The following is a 10,088-nucleotide window of genomic DNA, read 5'->3' as shown; positions in this document are numbered from 1 at the left end:
CTGAAAGGAAACAAGGACCTTTCTCTGGAGTTGACAAGGAGAAAAAACATTCCCCTAGAAGTGGCACTCTGAATTTGGATTTCTAGTCTCCTAAACTATACGAGCATAAACTTCTGTTTGGTAAAGCCCTCCACTGTGGTATTTCTGTTATAACGGTGCTATTTAGCCTCACAGTCTAAGAAGCCAGACGTTCGAATTCAGAGAGCCAGCTTGGGGGAAGGCTTTCTCTCTAAAGGAAGGTTGGCTTCTTTCTTGCCCCATCTCTCTCTATTTGATTGTTTAATCTCCTTTTATATCTCAAAAGACATTGACTCAAGATACACTCTATAAGTTCCATTAACATAATTAAGACAACCTGTTCCCAAATGGAATTTTAGCCACGGGTTATAATTTAGGTTAGGATCCACAACACATATTTTGGGGTAACATAATGCAATCTGTAACAACATTTATGATTAAATGAAATAATTTCAGAGCCACACCAGGACTCCCAACAGGAAGTAGGAGTTACTTTAAAAAATAAATAAAAGACTGAGGGATAATTTCAGGAGTTAAATAAGAGCTTCTCAGACCTCTTATTAATAGCCTGGAGAGGTCAGTCTGTCAGCAAGTATTAATTTAATAGTTTCACTCATCAGATATCATAGAGAAGAAAGGCTTTTTCTTCTTGCTGTGTCCACTGCCTCAAGCCTAACAGAAAGCAAGAGGGCAAAATCTCTAAGACATCACAGGTGAGTAATGACAGACCACCTCAAAATCATTCTCCATTTACCTGGTTTTTGGCTTTCCAAGAAGACACAGAAATAAAAAAGAAAACCACTAACATTTTTCAACATTTGTATTGCATCAGGTGTTTTCATGGTTTGGTTTGGTTTTCACTTTAAGCCTCGCCATTATGCCAACTCATAAGTACTATAATGCCTATGTTCACAGGAATGACACAAAGTCTCCCATGTGCTGAGGATCCAGCATGACTCATCATCCTGCTTATTGGTTCTGTCTCTAGTACGAGCTAAACTCAGGTACCCTTGGTATCTCTAAAAGAGAGGTATAGCACCTATTTGAGGGTCCGTGCTAATACACAGAGTTCTGATTCTAACTGAAATCAGTTCTCTCACAAACCTACACACACTTTACCCCAAGAACAAGTTGACTAAGAAATTTTTTTTTACATTTTTATTGTGAATTTAGTGATAGTTTCCATGGGAGAACATCGGTTTTACACTCATCGTTTCATTGCAATGATTACAATCTCCTTGGTGCATGATCATTCAACAGTATTTGTTTCTATATCCTCTGGTTTTATTTGTTTTTTTTGGGGGGGAGCTGTACACAAAAACATTCAGGAATATATAATCTTTTAAACTAAAGGGCACATTCTGCAAGCCTGCCTCCTGGCCACCAACACACAGCCTTTCTCTTTCCATGAATCTAGAATCTTCAGCTGTTCTATCTCTCCATGTCCTCATCTCTGCCTCCATCTCTGTTGTCTCTGGTTCTCTAGATAGGGTCCCACATTCTGCTCATGCTCGTCTCCCTTGATGGTCCTAGGGTCCTCTGTTTCTGGACTGTGAGATTAACTACACCCCTTTTAATTAAAAAAAAAAAATTCTACCTTTATAGTTGTGACAGTTGCAGTTACTCATTATTGAATCATAAGAATCTTATCCCCATCTCCTTTCACCAGACCCATCTAAACAAGATGAAAGTTGACTGTTTAAAATTTAAAAAAACTAAGTTGTTCATCGCAAGATTCTGACACCTTATCCATATGGCATTGCATACAGCATTTATTCTATTGTGTCGTGAATAAAGATGTTGAGGGACTTGCAGACCCTGACAACATCACATTGCAGTACTAGTAAGACCACTAGGCATCCTGGACTTGGAGTGATCAAGATGACATCTGTAGAAGTACAAGACCTGTAGAAAACAGTCTGTCTTGACCTAGTATCAAAAGCAAGAGGAAAGTCCATATCAGAATCATATGAGGAGCAGTCTCTTCCCCAGAGACACAATGTTTTCCTCCCTTGCTACTCCAAAAGTGTAGAGTTGCAAATCCTTTCCACTCTTTACTTACCTTATTCTGTGGGTCATCCCTGAAACTCACTTGGTCACATCCTCTTCTACCTAGCCCACCTTCTTCCTTTTCTTCTCTATGATTTCTTCTTTTGTTTTCATCCATCTACACTGGTCCAGCACACTCCTAATGAGCCGTGGTTTGGCACTATAGGATAAGCACTGGACCACACGGTTGAGTTGATCCACAAGGTTGGTGGGTCAAACCCACCAGCCGCTCCTCAGGAACCCTATTCAGGGTCTCAATGAGTTGGAACTGACTCAGCAGCACTTAACAACAACAAGATGTGTTAAAAGGAGCTCTGGTAACACAATGGTTAAGCACTCAACTGCTAAGCAAAAGGTTAGTCGTTCAAATCCACCCAGCAGATCTGAGGGAGAAAAATCTGGTGATGTACTTCTATAAAGATTACAGCCTAGAAAACCCTGTGAGGCAGTCTATTCTGTTACACGGGGTCACTGTGAGTCTAAATTGCTTTGCTGGCACCTAACAGCAGATGTATTAAAGGAACTCAAATGGGAGGCGCATTACACAGGGAAAGGGCCACACCCACAGCCTTTTAGCACTGTATGAGATTCCTTCTTATCCCAAAGGATCTTTGACCCTCCACATGATTGCTCCTAAGTAATTGTCATAACATACATTTATAAAATGCTGTATGGATTACAAAGCTTTCTAAATATCTGATTCTCACCACAACTTGTGTGTTGTAGACATTTTTTTTATAATCTTATTTTATAAAGAGAAGCAGCTGACACTCATTATAAAAGTTTCAATGACCCATGGAAAGTCAGACATCTAACCAGCGAGAAACAGCACAAAATAATGTGAACCTTCCAAATTGTCCATAAAAATAAAGTCCCCCCACCATTTAAACCTGCTTCAGGCTGCAGAGTAAGAACATATGACTAGCTCCTCTTCCTCTCCCATCCACCTTCCCATTCTTCTCCCCAGAATCATAGAAGGATCGCCACAGTGATCCTCCACCCCTCCAATAAGAATTCTTACATGCACAGACATGATCTAATATGCCCTCGTTTAGTCAGTCCTGGATGAGAATCCTGAAGTGTTTCAGTTGGGGATTCTCTGTCTGGAGAGGTATCTGAGTATCTCCCCTCCCAACCCTTCTGTGTTGTTGTAGTGTCCAGCTACAAGGAAGGACTGGGCAGGGGGAGGCTGAGTACCTGACCTTTTGAGTGTCTGTTTTGGAAACTGGATTGCACACTAGGTTCTTTATGAGTTGGAATCAACTCAAAGCTAACAGGCTTACTTTGGGGAGTTATTGCGGTTTGACTTAAAGATAACTTTCAGGAAGCTAGTTGTGGCTGGAAGTTTAAAGGTCAAAGATTATCTCATGGCAATATGTTGGATGGGTCATTTTTCTACCTTGATGAATCCAGAAAATCTAAATTCCATTAAAATTTAAAAGTCCACTCCTCAGAAGGAATGAGTATGCATGTCTAGGCAGAAAATTTAAACCAGAGTCAAAGAAAAGAAACTAAATGTGTGAAAACTGTTCTCTAAAGTGAATCGCTAAAGAATGTTAACTAATTTCCTGAAATCTTCTCCAGGACTACCCTCTAGTCATACTGGATGATAGACAGCCACCTCCACGGCTTGTTCTGACACAGCCTGAGCATTGTTTCCCCTGTGGTCTTCTAGGGAAATTCTCATGGATCTTTCCAGATTCAGTTTGGTGTCATCTCAAACCCAAGCCAAACCCATTGCCATAGAGTCTGTTCTAATATCTAGCAACCCTGTAAGACAAAGTATAGCTGTTCCATAGTTTCCAAGGCTGTAAATTTTTACATATACTGACCTCTTTCTCCCACAGAGCAGCTGATGAGTTTGAATCACCAACTTTTAGATTAGCAGCCGACTGCTAAAACCACTGTGCCACCAGAAATGCCTGTCCTTTGCCATCCACACCCCATATCAGCAATTAGGCCTCATCGACCCTTTGTATTATAATTATCTGATTATTAGTATGTTTCTCCCCAGTAGACTGCCAGTCTCTAGAAGACCAAATCTCCAACATCTATTGTCTCTGCCTAGAATGTTATCTGTCATATGGAAGGGACTCTATCTATGTTCATGTTATTGTTGTTGTTGTTAAGTGACATCCAGTCAGTTCTGACGCATACTGACCCTGCATAGGGTTTCTGAGGAGCAGCTAGTGAGTTTGAACCACTGACCTCGCAGTTCAAACCAATCTTGCGGTCCAGTGCTTATTCTACAGTGCCACACCAGGACTCCATCCATGTTCATAAGAATAACAAACTTGAAATCAATGGAGCAAAATGGCTCTTGATATATTGCAAACTGCCCTCTAAAACACTAACACCTACAGTGTCCATTACTGTGCAGAGTATACGTTTCACCACAACCTTGCTATTCTATTAGGAGAAATAGTATTCAAACATTTTAACATGTATTTTTTACTAGTGAGGCTGAGTAGTTTTCCAAACATTATTGACTTATTATATATATATATGTATATATATATATAATTACTTTATGATAGCTTGCCAAGTTTGCAGTCAAATTTCTTTCCCACACTAAGCAAGAAGCCACAGACCTAGCCTGAGGATGAAGATCTGTTTCCTAAATTATGCTGATCCATTATCAGTGTACCCGAGGAGGGCTGTTTATAACCTGCTTGTTGGATCCTAAGGCAGTTACAAGTTTCTACATCAAATTCTATTTTCTTAGTAAAAGTTACAGATAGGAAACAGCCTGCAGTTTTCAACAGATACCTAAACTTTCTGGAAGGGTAAGTCTAGAAACACTATCCTTCTTCCCTTATATTCCTTGAAACTTGCCACATCTGTTCTCTAGAACTTTCCAAACCCCTTTGTTCTTAAGCCTTTCGACAGAGAGTGAACGCTGGAGTAGGAAGTAAGTGGCGTCAACGAAGCATAACTCAAGTATATCTCCATACTGAGAACTCTTCATACCTGCTTTGCTGACAGTTGGTCAAATTGTTGCTGCTACATTCAAGTCTTCTTCTCTCCAAAACTTGTGACCTGAGATCTATTTTTATCCTCCTTCTTATTGTTGAGTGCCATCGACTTGGTTCCAACACATAGTGACCATGTATAGGGTTTCCGAGGAGTGGCTGGTGAGCCTGAACAGCTAACCTTGCAGTTCAAACTGACTTTGCAGTCTAGTGCACTAACCCACAGCACCAGAATAGTGTTCACTCTGCTTCTTATGATGGACAGCCTTTTAAAGAACACATTATTTTATCACAGTGACCTTGATTTTTTTTTTTTTACAATACAAACTACATATTAAGGAAAATTTATAGTATGCCACACAAACTGATTTGACACAGTCTCACCAACAATTTGGGCTTTGAAGCTTGCTCTAATTCCTTTCCAAAATTCACAAGTACTGTGTGTGAGTTCCCATTTTAGGCCAGAGCTATTTATTCCTAAGCTCTGAAGAAGCAGGATATTTACTTTCAGTCTGAATTCTGGGCCCAGCTTCATGGCTCAAGTAGAAATGGTCCTCCTTATTATCTTCATCCAAAGACAACTCAAAAATGTATCTCAATTCTATTCAATTCCATTTAAAAATAATTGTATTTTCACATGTAATGTGCTTACATAAATAACACACATGCATATAATGTGCATGACATGCAGAGTACACTAATGTGTTAAGGAGTTGAGTGGTTTGTAAATAGCCTGTATAATGCTCATGTGTAATTTTCACAGGCACTATAGGATCAATACTGGACTGCTAGCCACAAGATCGGCAGTTCAAGCCTACCAGCTGCTCTTTGGAAACCCTATATAGGGTTGCTACGAGTTGGAACCGACTCGATGGCACTTAACAACAACTTAATGACCAACAATTCTCAACTTTTCTTTCCCTGAAAAATCTCTCTTGCTTTTCTAGAGTCAAAAGAAACTTTTTTTGTCCCTTCAAAATCCACCAACTCTGGGTACATCTCTTCCAGGCACTCATCCCATGTACTCAAAAAATGTTTTATCCAATATCTATTAGGACTTTACTATGACTATGTATAAGACTTTGCCTAAGCAATCAGGATACAGCCAGAACTACCCTTAGACCAAGGAACCCTGGTGGTACCACAGGCTAGGCATTGGGCTGCTGACTCCAAGGTCAGCAATTCAAGCCCACCAGCTGCTCCTTTGGTAAAAAGAAGAGATTGTTGTAAGTTTACAGTCTCATAAACCCTGGGAAGCAGTTCTTCTCTGTCCTCTAGGATTGCTATGAGTTGGGATTGACTTGATAGCAGTGGTTTTACCTTTAGATCCCGGTAATAGGAGCCTTGTCTGTGGGCCCCACACTTAAGAAGATCTCTGCCTTAGTTTCCTAGTCCTGCTGTAGCAGAAATACCACAAAGCGGTGGCTTTAAGAACAGAAATTTATTTTTCTGAAGTTCAGGAGGCTAAAAGTCCAAACTCAGGATGCTAGCTCTATGGGAAGGGGCCCTTTCTCTGTCAGCTCAAAGGGAATGGAAGAACCTGTCTCTTTTAGCTTCTGTCACTGAAAGAGGCATTCCTTGGCATTTCTCAGCTCCTTGTTGATCTTCATGTGGCATCAAACTTCTCCTGGTTGTGCTTCCTTGTCTCTGTGTCTCTGCTGCTCCACATACCTCAAAAGTGATACGCACAGGACTGCTAACCACGAGGTTCAAACCCCCCAGCTGCTCCTCAGAAACCCAATACAGGGTTGCTATGAATCCAAATCATGTCAAGGGCACTTAACAACTTTGATATGGCTTCATTAACGTAACACGCTATTTGTTGTTAAGTGACATCAAGTCAGTTCTGATGTCTGTGTAGGGTTTCCAAGGAGCAGCTGATAGGTTTGAGCTGCCAAGCTTGCGGTTCAAATAGTGGATGCAATCCAGTGCATGATCCTGCAGTGTCACAGAAAGCCCTTTTTACAAATACAATTACATCCACAGGTACGTTATTATTATCCTTGGTTGTTGTTGTTAAGTGTTGTCAGGTTGGATCCAACTCATAGTGACCCTGTATAGGGTTTCTGAGGAGCAGCTGGTGAGTTTGAACTGCCAACCTGGTGGTTTTCAGTCCAGTGCTGATCCTACAGCACCACACCAGGAGTCCATTAGTGTCCTCAGTTCCCATCAAGTAGATTCTGACTTATGGTAACCCCATGCATACAGAGTAGAACTGCTCCACAGAGTTTTCAAGGGTATGGCCTTTTGGAAACAGATCGCTGGGCTTGGTTTCCCAAGTCGTTCTGTTATTGTTATTGTTATTGTTGCTGTTGTTGTTAAGTCCTGTCAAGTTGGTTCTGACTCATAGCAACCCTGTATAGGACTTCTGAGGAGCTGCTGGTGAGTTTGAATCACTGACCTGGCAGTCAGCAGGACTCCCACACAAGCACCTCTGGATGGGTTCAAATTGCCACCTGTAGGGTGTGAGTCCAGCACTTAAACAGGATCTCACATGGGCGGTAGGATTTAAATACATATATGGGGGTGCAGTGGGGAGGACAAAATGAAATCCTTAACAGTCTCATAAGCAATTAACACAAGTGTAAAATAATAAACTTGCTAAAGAATACAGAGGGACCTCTATCACTTGGAATACAGTCAGTGTAATCCATAATCCTAAACTTACGTTTTCCTGACTGTAGTACAGTGAATTTCCTAGCCATAATCTTTGTAACTCCCACCAAATGACCGGATGGTTCAAACTGACCTTGCAGTCCGGTGTGTTATCCCACAGTGCCACACAGGACTCCACCACCCTTTAGCAGGAGCCTAATTTCTCCAACACCCACTCGTCTGTTCAAGCAAAGATGTCAGTTGAGGACTAAGGTGTGCCTGATCCAAGCCATGGTATTTTCAATAACCTTGTATGCATGTGAAAGTTGGACAATGAATAAGGAAGTCTGCAGAAAATTGATGCATTTGAATTGTGGTGTTGAAGGAGAATATTGAAAGTACCAAGGACTGCCAGAAGAACCAATAAAATCTGTGTTAAAAGAAGTACAACCAGAATGCTTCTTAGAAGCAAGGATGATGATTGTTTCCTTTCCTCATAGTGGATTGAAGCAGGAGAAGAGTAGAAGATGGCTGTAAGAAAATTCCTTTCCTGATGCTCAGTCTTACAAAAGATTTCCATGGCGCAAACATGGTATGAAAGCCCGGGTTATAGCCATCTCAGTGTTGTCAGACTTCTGGTGAGTAGAGTTGCATTCTCATAACTTGGTACTAGATAAGGCCCTAGAACTGGGGCACAACCCTGTGGTTTGAGAGTGGGACAGCTCAAATAAGTGAGATTGAGCTATCCATTGGGGATTCAAATTAAATTAGTAGAAAAAAATTAATGTGACATTCCTTATACATTTGAGTTAATGTCAGAAGGTTTCTATGTACTATTCATATTATAAAATAGAAAATGCCAGGTACTTTGGGAAGATGGAGTAAAGGCACTGAAGCTAAGTGTAGTGGTGTCTGGACACCTTCTCTAAACAAAGTTCTATGTTAAAAGTGTGTTCATTCCCTCATTCAAGAAACAGACTGCCTACAATACACATGGCACTCACTGTTCTACACCTTAAGATAAAGCAATGCACAAAACAGAAAAAAGAAGAAACAACAACTGTATATGCCTTCTGAAAAATGCATACAGTAAGAAGAGAAATACCCCCAAAATGTTTAACAGCAAAATATATCACGTAACAGATGGTGGTGTGGGCTATTAAGAATAAACAGAGAGAACAAACAAGATGGCGGAGAGGGTGGAAGTGCAGTGAGGAGCATCACGGGCAATAACACAGACTACTGGACCAAGCAGGCTTAGGGGATGGTTGCAGAACTCTGAACCACATATAAAGGAATATTTAGAAGGTTGGAAGGTTTACAGCTAGGGGAATTTGTAGTAGAGGCAAGAAATCCATTGCTTTCTAATTCAAGTCACTCAGCTGCTCCCAGAACCACCATCTTGGGCGAGACCAAGTGGGGGAAGGATCAGAGTAGCCAAGGACAGCTGACAGAACCACGGAGATAAAGGTGTGAACATTCATTTTTTGGGGGTTATCTGGTCATTGGTCTCTCACTGTCTGTGCAACTCCATTCTGGTGACTAGATGGGAAAAACCCAAAACAAAAATGGCAGTATGACTGGCTACTACAAGAATAAGCAAGCTGTTCACTGGGAAGTCATCAAGGCAAACAATCAAGTTCCTTCAGGACAAACTCCCCTCTAAGACTGAAACTCAATGGGAACACATGAATAAGCATGTAAGCTTGCTGGCGACCACATTGGTCTACTGGTGAGTGGAAGAGGGAGAAAGGCAGCAATGAAGAAATGGGCTGAGTTCAACCCCAGTCCATTGACTCCCATTGACCTCGAGATGAGAGAAGAGCAAGGGCTGGTTGGTCCAAAGTGTGGTGAGACCTGAGGACACTTGAGCCCATGGACAAAGACATAGCCACAGAGGACTAGAGCTGAAAGTGAAGCATCCATCTGATATGAAGTGAGGGGATATGCACAAGAACACTCAAACTTGCAGACAGTACCCATTTGACCAACCTCGAAGGCTTGATAATCAGAACTTGACTAGAGGAAGACTACCAAAAAAAAAAAAAAAATTTTTTTTCGATAAATGAAAGAAGGGTAAATTGTTACAATTTGATGAACATGACCTAAATTCATGGAGGTAGTAACTCAAAACACCAACAGAGAGGCAAGGAGTCTTTACATCAAGTATCAATGCTATCCCCTCTGTACACAAATTAGACAGAGATGGGCAACTTAGACATTGGCTACCTAAAATGAGGAGGCCATAAAGGCATGAAACAAGGTTTCAATGGGGAGTTTAGTTTAAGAGTATAGGGAGAAAGAAAGAGTCTCCACTGAATTGTTTTCATCTTGTCAAGATGGATCTGGTGAAAAGAGATGGGGATAAGATTTGTATGATTCAATAGTGAATAATTGTTATCATGACTAATTGTGATTGTCACAATTGTAAAGGTAGAAGTTTTGTAACAAAAA

This window comes from Chrysochloris asiatica, unplaced genomic scaffold (genome assembly GCF_000296735.1).
Source record: "Chrysochloris asiatica unplaced genomic scaffold, ChrAsi1.0 scaffold00017, whole genome shotgun sequence".
Lineage (NCBI taxonomy): Eukaryota > Metazoa > Chordata > Mammalia > Afrosoricida > Chrysochloridae > Chrysochloris > Chrysochloris asiatica.
The sequence above is the reverse complement of the archived record's forward strand: the minus strand, read 5'-3'. Positions refer to the sequence as shown.